At 39.4% G+C, this 22,217-nt stretch overlaps 1 protein-coding gene across 1 annotated transcript in view; it reads left to right on the forward strand.

Moving 5' to 3' along the window:
- The window catches only part of LOC108102024 (cadherin-87A), a 59,623-nt gene that overhangs the window by 22,825 nt on the left and 14,581 nt on the right, over nt 1-22,217 (forward strand). The window contains exon 3 of the mRNA XM_017206626.2: nt 10,116-10,145. The gene's annotated coding sequence lies outside the window, so the exon portion shown is untranslated. The remainder of the gene's footprint in view (nt 1-10,115; nt 10,146-22,217) is intronic.

Below are 22,217 nucleotides of genomic sequence, written 5' to 3' on the forward strand. Positions count from 1 at the left end.
CATGCGGAGTCCAGGAATATAACTGCAAACAGCCAAGCCAAATTGTTAATAAAGCCCAGCAAAAAAGGTTTATTTGCTAGAGCAAATTTTAATTTTTATATTTTGTAAAATGTTGGTAGAATTTTATTGAGGAGATTTGTTTTATTGCATCTGTTCATGATATGTACAATTTAAACAGAATACGTTTGTATTTTTGTGCATAAAAGTTATAGTCAATGGATTTAAAATTAATCAAACATTTTTTGGATTTATTTAATTTTATTTTGTTTAATAATTTTATTATCTCTTTATTAAAAAAAACTAGTATTTTATCCTGTTTTTTAAATTACGTAAATTAGTTTCTTAAAAAGGCAAACCAATATTCATCACAGAAACAAGGCAACATTTCTCTTGGGGCGTTGTTTCTGTGGCTGCTGTTTGTCAGGCAACAAAATTACTCGGGTCGGCAAAACTTCAAGCTGGAAAGGGGACAACTCAGGACCAACTTGCTGCCAATAACTCAACTAATTGTCGCTGCAAGTGGTCCACCCATTCTTAGCTTACTTGCCTCATGGTATTACGCCCACCCTGCTGGCAGAAAAATGAGCTACGAATTGTTAATTTCGAGCTGCAGCTGAGCAAAGAAATCGTTTTGGCAGCCAGGCAAACGCAGCCGAGTGGCAGCATTATTAAAGCCTTGTCAGCAGCAGGAGAAGCAACGGCGGCAAGCACCAGCCGCACGTGGCGCAAATTGTGGCATAAAACGGTAGCAAAGACACCTGCTGGCTGCTCTGCATATTAATAAGTTGCTCGGGCCACGCTTTTCCAGCCACCATAATGTATATTGCCTCCTGCTCCGGTTCGAGCCAGGTTAGTGGGTTGGCTGCGGCCCAGCTGGCCATAGTTGGTCATTCATTAGACTCGTTGGCCGATGGCTGTTGTTGTTACTGCTGCAGCTACGTTGGTGGCCAACGGTGCGTATACGTTGTCGCTGCTGTTACTGCGGCTTGCTTGGTGGTACTCACTTTAAGTCTTAAATCATTGGGTAATGATTTAATGTTATGGCTCAACTTGCGTGTTCTGCTTGGATTCAAAACAGAATATTTAAAATATTGGTTTATTTCCATTAAAATTTAAGCTGCAGTGCACAGACCTTAAAGTATTTAATTATAAGTTGATCAGTTGGAGCTTTTTATAATAAATGTTACCACTTAAACCAGAACACTTAAAAAGAGATTTAAAGCTTTGAACGAAAAAATCTGGTGTTCATTTGTAGTTGACCAGATTCGCACCGCAATCCCAATGGTTTTCTTATGTTCAAACCAATCGAAGAACACGAACGCTAATGGCCTAAGCTGCATCTGAATACGCAGTAGGAGCAAAAAAAAATGGCGATTGTCTGGCGACAGGATGTCTGCAGTCTGCAGCAGGATTCCGTGTCTGATTGTCGCCCCGACTCTTTCGTTCTGTTTTTTGTTCTTTTCAGCTGCATTGCCGCACTGCTGAACTTGAGTTGGGGCCTTGGTTTTGAGCGGATTTCATTGTATGTCGATGGACGAAGGAGCTGCGAGGGGCCGAATACTGACGCCAGGCATTCCCCTAGCTGCCAAAAACGTTTCCCCACCGTCCCCTCCTGATTCTTCTAACGACTCTGTAGCCAGTTGCCAAATTTACTTCAATTTTTTATTTGCTGCCATGGCACGTAGAGCGTGCTAAATTTTCCGCACGCATTCTTCGCTTTATCTCTATCTCCCTATCACTACCCATATCCCTATCTCTATGTAACTTGGCCCCCTTTTTGTACTTTATCCTCTAGTATTCTGTTTCGATGTATCCTGTAAATTTTGGAGGTAGCCGTAATGTTATATGACATTTAAAATGAAATTGATGTTCTAAATTGACGGACTAATTAGGCATGAAAATCTCTCTTTTGTTGCATGATTAATGGTTTTTGATAAATGTCTAGTCTCTATTGAATGGAAATACGTTTTAATTATTTTAATTGTGATAGATGGTTCTGCATGTTTAGGTTTAATATATTACACAGTTTAGGCACTGCTTTTGGCATTTTCCTCTTCTTGCATAACTTCAAAATGTAAGTTTTTATTTGATTGAGTGTTATGTCGTTGCAAACAATTAAACTATTACAAACTATAAAGGTAGTGAGCTTCTTTTTTTCGCGGGCTTTCATTATTTTTTAATAAGAGGGTATCTCGGATTTTAAACCCATCCCAGCAGCCATACTTTTTGTTCTCGATGAGTGCACTCCATTGCCGGTGGCTCGCTCGGCCCGTCTGGCTGTTTGCCAAAAAACTGTCAAAGCAACACGAGGCAACGGCCCCTGCCGCCATCCAGATTTCCGCCCCTGGAAAGTCGAATATCCTGCCAGAGGACAGGGACATGTGTGAATGCCAGGCGAAGCAGCTAGCTATGAAAATTCTATACAAATAAAAATGCAATTCACACAAATGGACTTTTTCCCCCCACCCTCCTTCTTCCTTTGCTCTGCTGTAAAACACTGACAGGGGCATTGGGAATTTTCGGGGTTGAGGGGTGTCAAAAAAAAAAGAAAATCAGTGATAAACGTGGACAAGCGGCAAAGATTGAATTAGTTTGTTGGACTCTTTTTGGGTTTTGTCGGCAGGACAAACGTGGACAGCGATTGGAGGGATCGGGGAGGCTGGGGGTTTGGAGTGACCAACGGGAGGGATACACTTTTGGTGCCATAGTTCATTTGTTGTATTTTCCATCTCACTCGAATTCCCTGTCAAATGCATTTATTGATTCACTCCATAAATCTTTTGTTCAACGGTTTAACAAAATGCAAAAGGAAAAACATGAATGGCAGCAAATCTATGGCATGGCATCTAATTGAATTTTTGTTTGTCGTTCTAATACTTAATTGAAAATGGCCCATCAAGTGGAGATGCCGTTGCGGATTACACCGTTGCTATGCAATTGATTATATTTTGTTGAATTCAACATTTTGTAAATTCACTTTGAATGCCACGCCAAACTGGAGGTAAATGGTGAATTTTCGGACTGCATTTATCGGATAAAAAATGCTCTCAACAATTAAAACTTATTAAGAAAGTGGTTGCGAATCAGTGATAATTGGGTTCTATACAAGTTGTTTTGCGTGTTGAGCTCAGAACTATCTGTAAAACTCCGTGGTTGAAATGCCAAACAGAACTTTTGTTTTGCATTGTGTTTGTTAAAACTGTATTGGTTTCTGATTTCTGGTTTTATTTTCCGCAATAAAAAGTTCATTCCGTATTCCGTACGAAACAGCATTGTTGTCAATAATTGTTTGCGTCAACAATTTCCATTTCCGAAATCCCAGCAACTATGCGATGATCACGTTTCGTTGTCTAAACCTACAAATAGTTTTCTAATAAATTGGACAAACTCAAAAACCCTTTAACAGCCACAACAGAATTGCTAACTATGCAAACAGGCTAAAAGATGGTAGGTCAGCCTGGCTTACTTTACTGGCAATTTTCAAGGCAATTCTGTGGGAGTTGACACTTTGTTATTAAGCTGCCCAGGAGGCGTATACGTTATATGCTCGTTTCCATATTCATGAATTGCCTGTCCTCAAGATGGAAACACGTTAGCCCGAATATTTTCACTAATGACTATGCTGCACGCATTCGATCGGAGGGGGTGTCGGCCTGACATGATTCATAAATATTCAAAATGCATTTTGTGCATCCCCTTTTGACATTGATGCTGATACTGCTGATGTGGACCATGTGGGTCCAGGCTGAGATATCATGTCCGAAAAATGCCAGAGATTACTGCTGTTGTATGAATTCATTGCACTCGAAGCGAACAAAAATAAGTGGGAATATTGTTATGGTCGAATGTTAAGACAATATGGTACCCACTAGCAAATTTAAGTCATTTTACTAACTGATTTTTAAATCAAATTTTCAGACATATGTTTTATATATTTTGTAGGGCATGGGATCCTAAACAGGTTGGTGTTTTTGCCATGAATGTAAATATTTAATGAACAACGAAATTTTAAACTACCCAATAATAGCAACGTAACTTGATAAATTGTTAAATTCATTATTGAATAACTTTAAAGCTAGTTAGTATTCTTTTTTTTTAGTCCTTTCTATCCTCTTCAGCGAAAAGTTAATGGGTACTACATACATATATGACTGCAGTTTGGTCTTTTTCGGACTGACCATGACTGATGGGCTGCTGAAAATGTATTTATACAATTTATGCACTGCCCACACCAGAGGTCCTCGAGTACTCAACTTGGCAAGTGGATTCTTCACTTTATGACCGGGCGAAGTCAACAGCTTCACGGATGGACTGCAACTATTTCGAATCCATTTGGGAGCCCGAGTGTTTCTTTGCTTATATCTTGATTTATTTATTTGCCTAGCAGGAGGCTCCCGCAAATACAACACTTGATGCGAGTGCCTATATTTGGGGCATTTGGGGAGCGCTGGAAACGATAGAAGTTAGATAAAGCATCAAGCCATCAATTAGGCCGAAAGCTAACAGTTGTCAATTAAATGGGAATGACAGGGAAATTGGGAGTACCGTTCTGTGGGCCGAAATAAACGTTAGGCGTCTAATTGGGTCTTTAAAGCGTTTGAGCTCGGTCTAACCGATGAGAGGAATGAACTTAGGTGCCCACTCGAAGAATCTCATTAATTTCGGGGAATGAACTGTTTGACATAGGTGGCGAGGGGGGATTCTAGGTGAAATGGGGGTGAAAGGGGAAGACATTCACCTTTGGCTCATCACCGAGAGAATCTGCTTCCCCCTCCTTCCCCTTCCTCAGAAAAAGTGTCTAATTACAGGGCACAGAAAATCCGCCAGCATATTGACCCAGCCAAGTGGAACGTGTCGAGTACGGTTAGTTAGAGCGAGTAAGCACCATGCCGCTGTCTCTTTCTCCGTCAATTAACCCTTTGACAAGCTCAAGCCGAACGCAAAAAAAATGGAAAACAGCCAAGACAAATGAACAGGTAGCAAATGTCATTAGTATTCAAGTTTGGGTCTGGGGCGAGGGTTAAACGAAGACTTCGAGGTGGCATCAATTGAGTCAATCAGAGGGTAAATATGAGGGGAAGTATTTCTGTTAGACTTTCTGAAAGCAACTGAGTGTGATATCGTTTTTTGTCTTTTGAAAGAATAAAAAATAAAGATTATAAAGTGACACTGATATGTTTTGTATCTTGCAATAAATAACTAAGTTAGAAGTTTTAAATTTCATTATGAATGTCGTCAACATTAAAGCCAAATATTTTTACTTTTCTTTTCCGTTTTAGGTCTTTTTCCTTTTTCTAAAATTCCAAAATAAATTCTCATCTTTGTTCGGCTTTAAAGGAATGCACATTAAATTACAATTTAATCACATCAAACCTTGAATTGTGTGGATATGCATAAATTTTATATTTTTGGAGCAACCCTCCGCGATTGTTCAGACTTCTTTGCCGCCTTATGTTTGGGTTAGTCCTGTTTGTTGCCGCTGTCCTTGGTCCTTTTGCCATCTGTGGGTCACACGCATATGCATGAGGAGTATTTGGCCGGGAGAGTCCTTTTCGAGAGGAGGTTGAGGCGGTGGAATCAGAGTGTTTTTGGTGTGGCACTCATTGGTGCGTAGTCTGCCGCCGGCGACCTTTCGGTTGACTTTTCCACTTTGACGAAATTAAATCTGCAATGCTAAAATGATGATGGACAGACTCGTATATGAGTGTGTGTGTGTGCTTTGTGTTGCGCTTGAATGGCAATTGAAAATGCGAGCGAATAAGATTGAAGCTGGCATTTTCAGGGGATGAACCTTTTTGATGCTTGTTAATATATTATTAATCAATATGAAATTCCCAACGCAATTTCAAACAGATTTCAACATATTTAAAGCGATTAATTTCTTGTATTTATGAAATCTTTAAGTTATGTACCTTGATATGTAAGTTGTCTAATAACAACAATAATCTAACAGTATCCATTATAAATATTTATCTTGTTTTTCAATTTTTTAATATTCCTTTTGTTTATTTCCTGTTTTTTATACTGGAAGTGATTATGGTTAATACGATGACATCAACTGTTGTTTTAATAAAATTACTGAACGTGACACGAAATATAAACGTATGTGGGTCATATTGCTGTCGTTCAATGCGAGCACGCATGTTAAGATTAAACTCATCAGAATGCCTCAAGATAAGAATCTGTTTTAAAACACTAAAATATTTATCCGGAAATGATAAATGAAAATTTAAAACATACTTTTTTAATAAACGCTTTTATTACCCCGAGTATAAAAATAACAAATTTTTGTTCAATTTTCTATAATTTTAGCGCAAATGCAAATTAATATATATTCTCGGGGAAGATAATGTTGTAACCACAATGAGAACACACGTTATAATTTCAAACATTACTTGCAATTGTGGATATCCAGCTGCTTTAGTATTTTGCCTGGAGCTCTGACTAATGCAAACGTCCAACATTTTAGTCCGTTTTCATGTCCAGATCAGCAGCAGGGGAGTCGAGATGGAGTTACAGAATCAAAAGCAGCGACCGAAGCCAAATCAGGAGCAACAACAACTGCAATGGCTTTAGAGTGAAACACTTTAGTAATTGGTAGCTTATTTCCATCAGCAGACGGAATGGCTGGCGGGATCGGGTGTCTGGTGTCCAAAGGAGGAACCAAAGGAAATGAAGGGACAGAGCCAGAAAACAGGACCTGGGTTGGATGGTCGGGGAACAGGACTAAAGCCGGAGCTAACGGCATCACGATTATGCACAAAAGCCCGACTGTCAAGCTTAATGTGAAACGTCGCACAAATGAAACAAATGCAAAAAGCGATAGGATGGTATAGTCCGGGTGGCTTTGGTAGGAAAATAAAATGGAAATGACACACGTTACACACGGCTTTAATACGAGGTTATGTTGTGTGTGTGCGCTTGCCCATCCAAACTACTACATACAAATTTACAAATATATATATCTCTGGTTCACTACAGTCTCCAGATGCTTTATATCCGAAAGGTGACTATATATGCTGGTGGGTGTCTCCCAAAGGACAGCCCCAAGAAAAGCGAGAAGAGCGAGAAGAGCCATGGCTAAAGAAAAGCGGAAAAAAGGTTCCTACTTTGACATAATTAAACGCATTTGAAAGATGAAGATGTCGCCCCCGTCGCAAATGGGAGGAACAAGAGCAAGATGAAGATGTTGATGGTGACAGCAACACCCCAACACCTCATCCCACCCACTTTTCCCTCACCTCCGGCTCAGCCTGATTCATGACATGGCCATCTTTGGGCGAAGGTGTGGCAAGCTGCCTTCTCAGTAACCCCCACATTTCCACCTTTCCACATCCACATCCACATCCACCTGCCACTTGCCACCACCTTGATGATGAAGCTGATTATGTTTGGCTCCCTGGCTGCGGCCCATCTTCTTTTTCCTCGGCCATATCTTTATCTTATATTTTTTACTCCGTCCTATGAAGAAGATGAAGTGCGCTTGGTTTATCAATACTACACTGAAAAGATCTTGTGCGAAAAAGTAGTTATTTTAGCTTTATTCAAATGAAGTATTCCATGTCTTGTTAACAAGGAACTTAAAAAGAATTGATTATGTTTCAGTTTTTTCAGGTTAAAGAGAGAAGAGAATGTAATAGATAGGTTTTTATTAAATTTTTTATTCTTCAAATTTGAAAATAGATTAAAATAATATGAGGTTTTTCCTGTCTCCTTTTTTTTCAGTGTCCCCTTGCAATAGCAACAGCAACATCTTCCGCCTCACCGTTGGAGCAAGTTGAAAAGATTTGTGCGGCATTTGAGGCATTTTATTTGAGTTATTTAGTTGGTCCGCTGATGATATTTCCCCCTGATCACTCTGGTTCCACTTGCTGTTTGCCGTTGCTGTTGGCATTTTATGGCGGCCATTTCTCTTGTTTAAGGTGCGAGCGCATCTGAAGTGCCACTGCCACCATTCCTGTTCCCTGCTCTTCATCTTCTTTGGCGTTGTGGCGGCTGCTGTGGTCGATTTTGTTGTTGTTGCTGTTAAATCCATAAATTATGCAGACATTTAGCAGCAGCCACAAGACCGTGGAAAATTACGTATACGCCGCGTGTTCACCGCTTGTCCGTTCATAATTTAAGTTTTTCCCGCTTTCGGCATTTTGCTCTTTTTGCCATTGTTGTCTTCTCGGCTAGCTGATGTTGTTCTTGTTTGTCAACATGTCTCAGGGTGTTGGCAGCGGTTTATTTTTGCTATTGTTGTTGCTGTTGTTGTTGTTGCTTTTGTTGCTGCTGTTGCTGAATCTATATTTCTGGGAGTGATTGTGTGTGAGTGTGGCTGTTTTTATTTGTGTGCCGCCTGCGGCCATGGTGATAACTCTGATGACGTTGATGAAAAACTTTTGATTGATGTGGTGGCAAAAACTTCATGTTTGTCATTAGGCACAACTAATGGAGGCGGAGGCGAAATGGCAAAATGGGCCGAAGGGGGTAGCCGAAAGGTTTCCTGGATGTGTTTGGCCCAAATCGGTGGGTGAAGTCAAGTTTTTGGCACAACAAACGACAGTCGGCGAAAAGTTCTCGCACTACGCGTGTGTGTGTGCGGTTGCGGCACTCGAAGAGTTTTGCGAAAAGTTTTGTTTATTAATTAATTGAGGGCTCGTGCATGTGAGTGGTTCAAAACAGTTGCTCTATGTGGAGCCAAAGTTGAAGAGATTCTTAGCCAATATGTTGTTTCGTGGAAGTAAATGAAGTGATTTGATTATTCTTTTACCCTAAGTCGAAAATAAAACATCTAAGATGTGCTTTGCAGTAAAGTAACTTCCAAAATTTAAGCTTCATTCAGATTCGGTAAACATAGAGCACTCTAATGGAAACATTTCAAAACTTGGTTTATTTGGGAAAACAAAATTGAAGCCTTAAAACCTTGACATGGAATCAGTTACCAATCTAACAGTTCAAGCACCCACCGGCATATTTTTCAACCTTGGCAACGCCTAACGAGATCTAGTTCTAGTTGTTGGCTGCGTACCCTTATTTGGCGCTCCGGCAGTAACTATAGTTTTACCTGGGGCCCTTAACTATACCACGATGCCACCTGTTCCCCCAGCCTGCATCCTACAAGTCGGAGCCATTCATTACGGCGTGTTTGCCTTTGCCTAGTTGCAACCAACAATGCCACACTTCTCCCCACTTCGTAGTTCTTGTTTCTACTCTTTTTCAGCACTTTTTTTCTAGCCCCTTTCCTCTCTCTCTTTCCCTCTATTGCCGTTTTGTTGGGCACTTTTTAAACTTTTCTCGTTATTTTTGCACATTCGCTTGGGTTTTATGGGCACTGCTACACTAATTACCTTGTTTTTCGGAGAATTAACTTTTCGATTACTGTTGCCACAGTTTGTTACTGCTGCCAAGAAGAAGAAACTTACAAGTGCAGTTTTGAAAAAAATAAAAATATCGATGGGAGGGGAAGAAACTATAAAACGAGTAAATTGTTTCTGGGATAGCCCCTCTGAATGCCATACATTTTTTAAAAATTGTGGAAATATGCTAAAATGCACTGGAGAGCAGCAAATCACAGACAGAAATTGTGGCTGCAAAAATTTGCGGTTTGGCAGTTTGAGTGCCCTCTTTTTTCCTTTCTTCCCCTGCCTATTAAATCCCCTTTTTATTCTCACTGTGCTGCGGGCATTAAATTGGGGTCGACCTTGTTGAGCTGAAGTTGATTTTTTATAAGCCACGCTGCTCATATGTATCTTTGCAACTGAATATATGTATGTAGATAGTTGAATGAGAATGCTTCGGAATAAAATAATGTATCTATGATGGAAATCTTATACTCTCATTCACGATTTGTTGTTTTCACGTCATTCAAAAGTCTTAAGGTTTTGGGCTCTAATAAGAGCATTAAGACACAGAACTTTACATCCTAGTTTAGAGGAAGCTAAGATTATGTTGTTTAAATTTGGCCATTACGGAATTTCAATTAAAAGCTCATAAAAAATGAATTTCCAAAGAAAAGTTTATCAAGCATTTTCTTCGACTTTAAACTTTCTCACTTGCAAACTTTTTTTTAAGTTTGAAACTTTATCACGAAACGCCAATTAACTAATTAACTCTTTCCTGTTTTCTTGCAGATACAGTTGAAGTGATAAACAGTATTAAAGGTAAGAACAATATATGTAAGTTAAAGAGGAAAAAAAAACTCCTGCTTTTATTTTTGTGGCGTCTGATTATTTCAGTCAATTTTACCTTCTTTGACCCTTTGAATCTCTGTTTAATTAAATTTTGATTGAATTTCCCCAACTTAATGATTTTCTCTTGTCCTCCTTTAATATGCTTACAGTCATTTATTTTATCTTGGGAGTGCTAAAATAAATGTATATGCACATATGTATATTTTGAGGGGGATTTGATTAAAGCGGAATTCCTCATGACAATTTAAGCCCCGGGCAGTTATCTGAAAACTTAGAAATGTGATTTCTGAATGGCAAACAAAATAAACGTTTACGTGACATGTTAAATAATTGAAACAAAAAGGCAAACAAGACTTCTTTGCCCACGCCGAATTTTGGAATGCTGTTTTTAAATTGTTCAATAACATTGCTAAAGTTTTAATAAGAAATTTGATGGTGTTTTAAATTAAATAATTTTAATGTTAGCACAAGCATTATTACTTAATTAATTCAGAAAATTCTAAAATACAAATGTCATTTGGGCTTTGATTGCTTTTTTCTGAAGTGGAAACCCAAAAATGTAAGCACTCAATTTTCCAGCTAGCATTTCCCCTTTCGTTCACTCATCTTTCTTGAAGCTGAGCTGTCAGCGGAGCTCTTTCCATTCAGTTCCTTTTTTACAGTCTTAAAATAGGGAACATCTTCATGAAGTTAATTACAAGGAAATGCTGCAGTGATTTTTGCTCGACGGCAACGCCCCAAAAACTGGCCATCGGGTACAGATGGTTCTCGGGACTGACCGTCGCTTACATTTTTCCTTTTGCATTTTCCTTTTTGCCATTTTCAAATGTAATTACATTTCATTTTTCTCGCTTCGCTCCTTTTCGGAGCGGACTTTTCTTCTCTTCATATCCCTGGGATCTCCATTGCCTGAGTCGTTCATTATCCGGCCCTGTCCATAACATTTTGTTGCACAGTCGTCGCTAATCTTGGCCGACAAGTTCCTTTTGGCCCATGCCGCTCCTCTCCATTTTCCCCGGGGCTATCTGTCCCTGTTTCTTGGCGACTGTTTAAATGTCAGTTAAAATCCCATAAATTCTCCTTAAATGACTTCTGTCTGCCGCAATTTCGTTGCCCAGCACTGCTGACCCTGGCGACGTTCAGACGGATATGGGCAAAATGGCCAAGAAGAATTGCAGTTGGCTTGTGCTGAACGCTGGGCAGAATTAGCTCTAAGAGCCGGCGAATCACACAAAAACTTGTCGACTCCCTCCGTAACTTAAGGTTTAATTCTTTCTTAACTAAAAGATAAGACGGAGAGAGAGCGAGCGATTTTTTCTTCATTCATCTTACTCGGCCAAGAGTCACTTGGCAAGTAGAGTAGCAAGCAAAGCCTGGATTTCTCTGCCTTTCTGCAAACTCAATGACGCAACATGCAACTTGCAGCTAACAAGTTGCAACTTCTGCAATTGGTTCAATAAACTCATTAAATGCTTTCAACTTTCTGTTTCTCGTTTTTACAAAGTTCTATTTTTTTTTTTTTGCTTTCCTGCGCTTTGCGAAAACTTTTCTGAACAGAAATGGCGGTCATTCGGTCGCCTTTTGGCTCGTTTTCAACTTGTCGCATTATCCTTTTTATTGTCGTCGACATTTGCAACGCATTATCCTTGGCAGCTATTTTTGTTTTGTTTGCCGGATAGGAGATTTTCCTTGTTTTTTTTTTTTTTTGTATTATGCCAGCGGCGAGAATTTCATAACTTTGTTGGGCAGTTTGACTAATGTGCGTCATAAAAAATAAATCAGTGGAAGAGGTCGTCATCAAAGTAAATTTAAAATTCATTTAAAACGAGATGAAAGAGTAAATCCATAATTAAATATAATTAGATTATAAACTTTTTCTGTTTTAGTAGTCAACGAAAAAATTAGGTGTTAATAAATTCGATTTTTTTCAGGATTATGTTAAGAGAAACTTTCAGCTTGTTTATATCCAATTACTTTTAAGTTATATGATATGGTACGATCTCATTCGCACTTGTTCCCATTCCTTGCCAATAAATATTTGGCCCAGAAAGCATTTAACTTATTTGCCTATTTCTGGCTGACTGGCTTGGCTTTGTTCCTGTTCCTTGGGCTCTTGCCAAGCTGGCGGCAAACAATAAATTTTGTGGGGAATTTAAGCGCGGCCACATTTTAATTTGTGGCAGCAACAGCCGCAGGAGCTGGCAACGGCATCGGTAGTATATGGAAAGCCAGCGGCAGCTTCCGATTCGGTGCCTCAGCCTAACACCTTGGTCCTTGCCCGATGCTGCCTCCGTTTTCCGGAAAAACCGCAGCATTCATCGTTGCCTGGTTGCGGCTAAAGCCTCAACCATAACTATGATAACGAGTGGCTCAGACAGGGGATAGCCGAGTAAATGGCGGTGGGGGAATGTCAATTTATTTGTTGTGCCACCAACCGCAGCTGGCTGGTTTGCCTTTGCCTTGTGTTGTGATTCTTTTGGAGGTTTTGCCAATTTGTCGGCTTCCGGCTTTTTTTTTTTTTTTTTTTTTTTTTTTTTTAGGTTTTTGTAGCCCCTGTAGCGGCGTGGAAATTCTTTATGAAAACTTTGTTTACAACAATCAACTCACAGTCACCCCGTCGCCTTATTCCCGCTTACTTGCACTTACTCCGCCGGAATTGAGTTGACAATATTTTTAATAGAAACTCACAGACTGCCAGCCCAACTTTTCTTTTACTGACTGGGGAGATGGAGCCACCAAGTTGGGAGAGAGTCTCTCCTCCGTCTCTTGTTTGTGTTTCAATTTGTGTGCCTTTTATAGAATTATGCAGTTTTTCCAGCTTGCCTCTAGATGCACAAGTTGGGCAACATTTTGGAGCCAATCGAGTTGCAACTTTTCGGTTTTTTCCTTTGAAGGCGTCAACTGCATGCAGAAATGATAATTTATGCTGAGATTGGAAACTTCTTTTTGGGAAAACAGAATGTCTTTTTATAACTATGTTCTCTTTTTAAAACCCTTTACTAAAGTCTTGACAATCCGTTTTGTCTTCTAAATATTGTATATAAGAAAACTCTTAAATTATTTACAAGAAACTTAATCTCACACAATCCAATATGCTTAAGAATTTTGTAAACCCAACCATTTACCTAATCAATCTCCTGTTAGTTATCTAATTCGCTTTTGTAATTTCCCCAACTAATTTGCAATGCTAATCCCTAGGCAGCTGCACTTCCGATCGGATTTTAACTCTGATTCCAATTCCATTTCCATTCGCCGTAAAAAGCAGTTTGAATTTGTTTTACTTTTCCATCCATTCGTTTACACTTGCTTGCCCCATTTGGCAGTCCATAAAGAGTGCGCCCCACGTCCTCTCCCTTTAGGCCATTAATTTCTGGCTAAGTCAGGGGGTGAATCCGCAGTGGCGAGGTTGGTGTGAGTGTTCCGGCCGAAAGCAATCCCATCATCCATCGAAGGCCGTAAAAGTTGGAATGCGAATGAGAACGAAATGTTTTACTCGTAATTTGCGCTGTGCTGTTGTCTCATTAAAAGCTGTCAATTGTTCATCATTGTAATTAAACAAGGCTTTTAAATGGGCTCAGCACTTGGTAAAGAATACCAGGCGGTTTTCTTGTAGTGCAGAGTGCACAGAATTCATTTCAGAATTTAAAGAATTTATTCTGGCTGACTGTAAAGTTTTGCGCCTTTGGTGCAACACCTCTTCTGGCAATTTGTAGTCCTTCTTATATCCTTTTTATTGCCGAAGAAAGGAATGGTGCCTTCCTTAGTGCCGAAAGTGTGTAATAAAGCTCAGTTGAATATATGTGTATATATGAGGTGATCTTATTCTGTTTCCTGGGGGTGTGGTCAATAAGCTGCAGTATGCTCTGCTGCTCGGGGACTGCAGTTTATCCCCGCCGCAGCCTCGATTATTAAAGGACAAAGTACGGATTCGTCCTGAGGGTCCTTTTGCCGCAGAGTCATTGGCGATGATAAATGTGTAAGGAATAAGAAAGAAAAGAAAGATTCGTGGACTATTTCCTCTGCTGAAATAATTGAAATATAAGTAAAGAAAATCTTATGAAGCCTGCAAAGAAATTTAATTTTATGAGTTTTACTTACAACAAAGAAAGCCACTTTTTTCATAAGATTTAATACCATATTGTTCCAATCCTTATCTGAAGCTTAAGGGGTTATATACCTTTTTGAGCGAAAAAAATGAGGGAACTTTGGATTTTTTTTCAGGTGTGTAGCAATTATTTTATGATACTGAGGTTATTATTTATTGATAGTACATGTTTTTATAGACACAACAAACGTTTGTTCTTAAAAAAATATAAATAACTTTCGAAGTTATGGCAATTCTCTCATAACCCTTTTTTTGTTATAGCGGCTTGCGGTGACCACGATGGAAGTCCAGCGGGTCAACTAAAATCAATAAACCAAAAATTTTTTATTAGTTTAGTATTATTTCTAGTTCGTCATTGAATCACTTCAAGAATATTTGGTTTTTTCTGCATACAGTAACAATTTTTTCAAAAAATTGATTTTTCGAGCTCTAAAAATTTTATTAAAAATTTCTTATCTGCAAAATCGAAATTGCCGCAGAAAAACTGATTCAATGACGAACTCGGCACAATCATTACGAATATTTAAAAAAAAAATTGAAGAAGATCGATCAAATAGTTCTTGTGCAATCGCGGTCACAGCAAAGGCACTTTTGGAAAAAAACGACTTTGAGATAATCGCATTCAAAGTTTTACGTTGCGGTACAAAGAGTGACGTACCGCGCCTCAAAACGCTGTTTTCCTATCGAACTATTATTCGGATCTCTTCAAAAATTTGGGAAAATGTTCTCTAGGGGATATACTTTAGGATTCAGCTTAAAAAAATTTTTCGTTTTTTTTAAAAAAAAAAAAGGTATATAACCCCTTAATGCTAAGTTCATATCTGTTAACTCTTTAAGATACCGTTTTTTATGTTTTGTCCTGTCCTTTAAGTCTTAGTAAAAGTGGCCAACTATGACCGGATAAGCTGATCATGAAAGCATAAACTGAAATCAAGCTAAATCAAATAGCGTCCAATAAAGGAAGAGGCTAATAAAAGAGGAGAATATTCATAAAAGATAGTCTTATCCCTACTTCTCCTACACTTCGGATGCTTTTCCTTCTATTTCCTCGACTCCTGCTCCAAAGGAGGGCTTAATGCATTATGAGCTTTTTGGCCTTTTGTGCTGCTAGCTGGCTCCTCTTCCACTTGAGTTGTGTCAATCCCCGGCTAAGACTCTGTTGCCACAATCAAGTTCATTGGCCAAATCCAACCTCGCACACTCACACACATACACACATACACACATACATACAGAGGAAGAAGGCAGTTCTCGGACTGGCGAAAGGACGATGGAGAAGGTTTTATTGTGAAGTATCTATAAAAGTCATTAGACTTAAAGTTTTTACTGTCCCAGCGAGGGAAGGGGGCAAACGAGGTGTGAACGACTTGAGGTTAACCTGAAGTGATTCGGTTGCGAATTTCCGCACCCCCGCACTTCCTATCCATTTTGCAGCAATTTTTATTGTTTGCAGAAAGGGGAGACGAGAAAAACAGGACAATGGAGGCCGAAGGAAATAAGAGTTGCTGCCGGGACATATGGGAAAAGCATGTGAGCAACTCGATAAATCAATATTTGAGTGTGTCTATGCCTTTAGTATTATCCCCCTTCTGCAGCAAATGCAATTGTCTCTGAAGATAGACGGAAGGAGCCGAGATTGGTCGGAGGCAACTTGAATCCTGGACGCAGGACGACGAGGTCCTTGCAGAGGATGCGTCTGTTCTTGGCTGCTGAGCCCGTGGCATTTGAGGAAATGGCAGATAAATTTGCTTTTAAAGCGCTTTAAGTGTCGCGCGTTGAGTGAAAGCTAAAAAAAGGGAAATACAGAGATGGGGGGCTCTCCACAAAATCCGGAAAAGGACGTAACGTTCCCGTCGATGTATGGGTGTACCTTGTATGTGTGTACATTCTTTTTTTTTTTTTGGGTGTGTCTGCAGAGGAGGCGATTGCAGACTGAAGGGGGGGCAACGAATGGGGAATGAGGCAGCAGCATGCCCGTTGTTCACTCATAAAATATTTCAATATTGTTACAGATTTTTTTTCGTCTGGCTGGTCGGATTTTGTCATTATTTGCGTATTTGTTGCGCATATTTCATTGTTTTTTTAAGCACTGTGTCAACTTCAAACAAGATTCAGCCGAAAATAAAATAAACAGGGGCTTAACAGCCCACCCTTAAATCTCTACATAAGCCGCCTCGCGCAGTTTTTGTGTAAATTAAATCAAATTGAAGTGCTGAAAAAATGTATAACGAAAAAATATAAAACCAATATAAAAACGTATTAAAATTGTATGTAAATCCGCATAGATGTGTGTTTGGATTTGGTTGGCGCTAATGCTGAAGGGGTTACAATTCGCAAGGCTGTGCTACGCCCCCTCAAGTGGAGGGCCCCCAAATGTGTGCTACAAATAATCTGTTTCTGTTTCCCCTCGCTTTTGCAACATTTACATTTGCATTAAATTTCAATTCGCAAAGAGCGACGAGGAGCGATCTCCGCCCGTTTTTCCATGGAATTTATAACTAAATCCCCGGCATAAGCAGCTCAAATCCAATGGCATTTGCCATGTTCACCCCTTGCTGCCTTTGGAGCCCATTGATGCCCACAAAAGGAAGTCAGCCAGCCGAGGGCCTTTGCTGGCCATATGTTGACTGGCGGCTGCAAATCCGCAGTAATTTGAATAGGACTACAAGCGGCGGAATAAAATTCGATTCAGATCCAATGGATTCTATTTGATGGCCTCCAAAAGGTTTTGCCAATGGCTTCCCAGATGAAGAATTTTATTTTATTATTGCAATTTAATTTGTTCGGCTTCTAAATTAAAGTCGATTGTAAGTTAGGAACAGATTGAAATCTGTTATAAATCAATATTGCAAATGTTAATTAATTAAGTACTCTAATACCAAAAAAAATGTTATTTTGATTTTATCATTGTTAATAACAAGTGTTTAATAAATTTTTGATGATGCTAGTATTGGTCGAAATTAAGCTGTTTATGACTCCAACCTATTTGGTCAAAAATTTCTTTTCACCATAAAGTATGCCTTTAGGTCATTTAGAGCTTTATTTCCGACATGTTTCGCTCATTTAGCGATAGATTTGTTTGGCTTAATGCAGCTACAAATCAATTTGGAACTGTGTGCGGGCAATATAAATCATGTATTTTATGTGCATTTGTCTCAATTTTACTTTTACTATTTTCTATCACATCTGCAGCTAGCTGTTCGCAATTTTATTTCGACCCTTTTTTTGTTGATAGGAGCACTTCACGTCCAAGACGACGTACGTGTGTCCATTTAGTTTCATATATACATTTATATGTATATGTATATATATATATATATATATATATATATATATATGTTTATACTCATATGAGCAGTGAAATATATAGAAGTGGTATAAGTGCTCCCTGAAATCACTTCCAAGCTTCACGTTACCAGAGCTTCTTGCTCCTTTTCGCTTTTTTTTGCGCACTTTCTTCCACTTGCACTTTGGTGACTTTGTCGTCGTCTTATTTTCGACGTCCTCGTCACCGTCATCTTTATAAAGCACCCTTCCTGCATTTTTCCCATCGTCGGTTTTTTGTTATTGTTTGTTAATATATAGTTCTGCTCACTGCCGTAGTTGTTGCCATTTTTACTTAGATGCTGCTGTGTGTATGTATTTTGCTCACGTAATAACGATAATAACGCTTATTTCTTTCATTTCTTTATACTTTCTGCCAACCACTTCCGAGGTCCCCGCTTCTGTTTTGGTGGCAAGATGTATGAAGAGCGTGGCAAGATGTCGTCGGGAGTTCTTCTTGCTACTGTGGATGCTGCTGCTGCTGTCATGTAATTCTCTTAGAGCTTTAGTAGCATAATATTTATTGTGAAATTTTGTACAGGGTAGGAGAAAGTACTTCTCAGGGTATATAGGAAAGTATTAGTTTTAGAACTAATACTACATAAAATATAAAGTTTTTTACGACTTTTGACAAGCCACATTCGCATTTATCTTGAACTTCCGAATACAAAGAAATAGTTTAAAGCTAAAAGACATAAAGTAGTTTATTTCCCGAAAAGTTAAAGTAATATGTTTTCGTTAATAATATTGATTATAAACCAAAAACTCCAAGAGGAATCTAGTTGGCTTGTTTTTTACTCTCATTGCACCAAGTATCCACAGGTCGTATACTTTATGTCTTCTGACTTTCTTGACTCTTTGAAGCATCAAATGCGCTTAACTGTTTCTCTCTGCCAATCTTTTCATCGTACTTTCCTCATTGTGACACGCATAAGGGGGAAATGGCAAGATGAATGGGACAAAAAGTAAAGCAGACAAATTGATAAAAAGTCACAAAATGAAGTCAAACCAAATCACAATAACAATCACACAAACACGAGCGCCGACATAAAATGATAGAACTCCGTGTCTTGACTGAATGTTATTGTTATTCTTGCGGATTTAGTTTTTGCTTTAATTCCTGTTTTTTTCTTTCGGGCTTGATTGTACACTTTTGTGTTTGTTTATTTATTTATTCTGTTTGTGCTAAGTAAAAGACTCTCCAAACGTAGTCAGTGTCACGTAATGGATCATATCTACGTGGTCTTTTATCTGACCTTAGACAACAAAAATCGGAAATAAAATGCACCAAAAGACGGTTTAACAAAAAGCCGAAAAAAACTTTTCCTGGTTTGGAAATTTGTTGTTGTTTGGGTGGATAGTAAAATTTTCAGAAAACACCTACTAAACTTTTTGCATATAATTACATTCCAGGTTTTCAAAAAATCAAGATTGTGATTGATTTAAACATTACACGCACGACATCAGCTTTCCAATTACCTTTATGCTCAATCACATTTTACTAAAGCCCAATTTCAATTAACCTAAACTAATTGGCCAGAGTTCAAAACTAATGGATGCAAGCAGACTAATTTAATTAAGTTTATATTCAATTTATGCCTTGTTTTTCTGGGCCTTATCTTCTGGTTTTCTTTGTGTACGTTACGATAATTATCCAGTCGTTGTCGGGCATAATTGAACTGCAGTCAATGGCAGCCAGGAAAAGCCAAGAGATACATATCTGCACATGCATACAAATATGTAATGTATGTATATTACCGGCCACGTCACTTGTGGCATGTTTGCACATGCCATTTCAGGCGCATTAGGGGCAATTAAATACTGATGTCTTTCAACCGTTTGTGTAATACCACGTTTGATGTTTGCCCCTCGATGTTCGATAATTTTCACCGAGCGCGTGGAGTGAAAAGTTGAAGGACTTGTAATTATGTGGGTGGCATCTGAGGCACGTACAACAAACAATCCCGTAAAATATAAAATACTTATCAGCTTTTGCTCTTACCTGTGTGCAAAGTGGGTGGGAGCTGTGGAAAATCCTGCTAGGCCCTAAGTAGTCATCATCAGTCATGCGTGCGCAGATATTTTAAGTGCTTTCTCCCGGAACGTGCCCCGAGTTCCTCCTCTGCCATTCGACAGAACGTTATATATTCTGGCTGAGAGCCTGCCAGCCAGGTAGTAGTATATTATAATGCCTTTGCTTACATCCCGCCAGACTCGCAGTGCAGTCCTTTCAGCATAACCAGCCCAATCTGCCCAGCCAGGCCCTAACCCATCGATTGCCCATCTAACGGGGCAATGCTTTAGGCCTCACTACGCTGCAATGCCTGGTTTAAGGGCCATAATGAATGGCCACTTGAAGCGCGTGAGGGGATAAAGTCGAAGGGAAATTGTCGAGCAGGGTGGCCAGCTGCAATCGAGATGATAGCAGTCGATTATCGATGAGGCTGTTTTGGGGAGGCAGTAATGCGATTAAAGTTCTGGGAGATGGGCGAACATTTTCTATATTTAATGAGAGTAATTGCACCTCTTCAGATTGCTCCAGTGTGGTTTCTAATACCACCAGAATTTTAGTTGCAGGTTATGCAACTTGTTCATAAATTGCTAGGTTCGTATTTTATAAAAAACAAATTAACAAGTGTTCTACCATTTACTTAAACTTCATAAGCTTTCAAGGTACACTTATATTAATTTACTCTATGTGTTCGAGGTGCATAAGTCTTCACTATTATTGTACTCAGAACTTCACAAACTCCTAAGGCTTAAATGCACAGCAGTAAATTCGCTCTCATATGCATTGTAAATGCATTGCATTAATGCAATGACTATTGCATGTTGTTGCTGATTTTCCTGTTGCTGTTGTTCCTCTGAGAATTGTTGCTTCGGTTGCCATAGTTGTTGCCCGTGTTGTTGATATTGTTGGTATTTCGGATTTGGCTGTGTGTTTTGTAACAGGTTGGTTTCTGCCCATTCACAGACAAAAGCGTTGAAGTTGTTTTTGGCTTTGCTATTGTCACAGCGCTTTCAGTGTTCTGCTGATAATGGTATTGCTATTAAAGTGGAAAGAGATAGAGCCAAGAAAATCACGAAACAAAGCTCCCAAAATCTAAACGGTACACAGTTTTTCCCTCCTTCGTTCGGCCCACACATTTTCCACGGCTTTCGCCCCAAGAGAACAATGAGTTTAGAACAAATAGAGAAAACAAAGAAAAATCGCTATTTTTCTTTGAGGGAAAACACGCTGCATTAGCGCTTGGCGAAAACAGCAAACAATTAACCCTGTGGAGTTCACGGGGGCTTATTAAATACATAATAAAGTCAATGGTGTTATATAATAAAAAAAATGTATTATATTACCTGTTTGAAGCAGTAACTATTTTGTTTTGATTTAGTTTTTATATTTAAGTGGAAATTACAAGAAATAGGGCCATTGGCTACTTTGCATCGTTGGTACCACAAAACCCAAAAAGTTTAACAAATTCCTTGCAGTTTTCTGAAAGTTTAAGAAGAACTTTTTTTTGGTTGGTTTTCCAATACAAGAGCATTCATGGGCACGCAAATGATTTTCTATGGGAAAAAGATTTTGTGGCACCCTAAACAAATATACATAAGGAAAACTTTTATGTATTCTTAGTGGGTTAAGTGTTGGTGGAAGTTGCGTCAAGGTCAGACCATCTAATACATTACGGGTCATTTATTTGAAATGCTCTCATCTTGGCCCACGTTTTGGCAGCCCACCTCCCCCACATTGCCCCATTCGTTGGCAATCCCTCGAGCTGATTGTCAAGTATATGAAATATATCAAAACATTTGGCTGTGTTTGACAAGCAGTCAAACTCCTTGAGCGGCCGCTCGTCAAGTGCTGGGAAATCTGCCTCTCGACGGCACTTTCCAACTCCCTCCGACAAACCCATCATTTTCCGCACGAAGGAGGAGAACAAAAAAAAAGGGAGGAGGAAGGCAAAAAATAAGAGGAATTCGCAAGAAATTTCATTTCCTGATGCTCAACTGGAATCGGTGGTGCGGTGGTGGCTGGATGGAGCCCAACCCCAAAGCTCTCCACTTGGCCTGGACCTCAGGCTCCGAGCTGTACTCATTTGGCTTTAACATAAAACCAATTTAAACTTGGCCAAGTGGGCGGATGGGTCTCGGGGCGGACTGTTTAACGTTCCTCAATATGCAGACAGACAATAACAAACTACCGCGCGGCAAGCTCCTTTCGGTTGGAAAACGAGAAAGAAAACCATTTTAATTTCATTTCAGAGTCGTAATTTTAAGTTCGAGTTTCCCACCTGTCCTTGCCGAAGGAACGGTGTGAGTTTTCGTGGAAGTGGGCGGTCTGCCACTTAATACTCGTGGGAAAAACAACAATGGTAATCCCCCGAAAAAGGAACAAAATCAGCAGAAAAAAAAGAAAAACAACTAAAGCGCAAAGGCAAACAGCTGAAGAAGAAACTTGATAATAACTCGAACTCGAACTCGCTTGCTTTCTGGCTTTATTCCTTAAGACCCGAAGTTTTCGGGAGGCAACCCGACCCAGCGGAAAATTCGGATGTGGCACGTTTGAGCCCCGCCCCTCCTCCGTTTGTCTTTCATAATTGCGAGGGGATTGTGGA

The sequence above is a fragment of the Drosophila ficusphila genome, unplaced genomic scaffold (assembly GCF_018152265.1).
Source record: "Drosophila ficusphila isolate 14025-0441.05 unplaced genomic scaffold, ASM1815226v1 contig_791, whole genome shotgun sequence".
NCBI classification, from domain to species: domain Eukaryota; kingdom Metazoa; phylum Arthropoda; class Insecta; order Diptera; family Drosophilidae; genus Drosophila; species Drosophila ficusphila.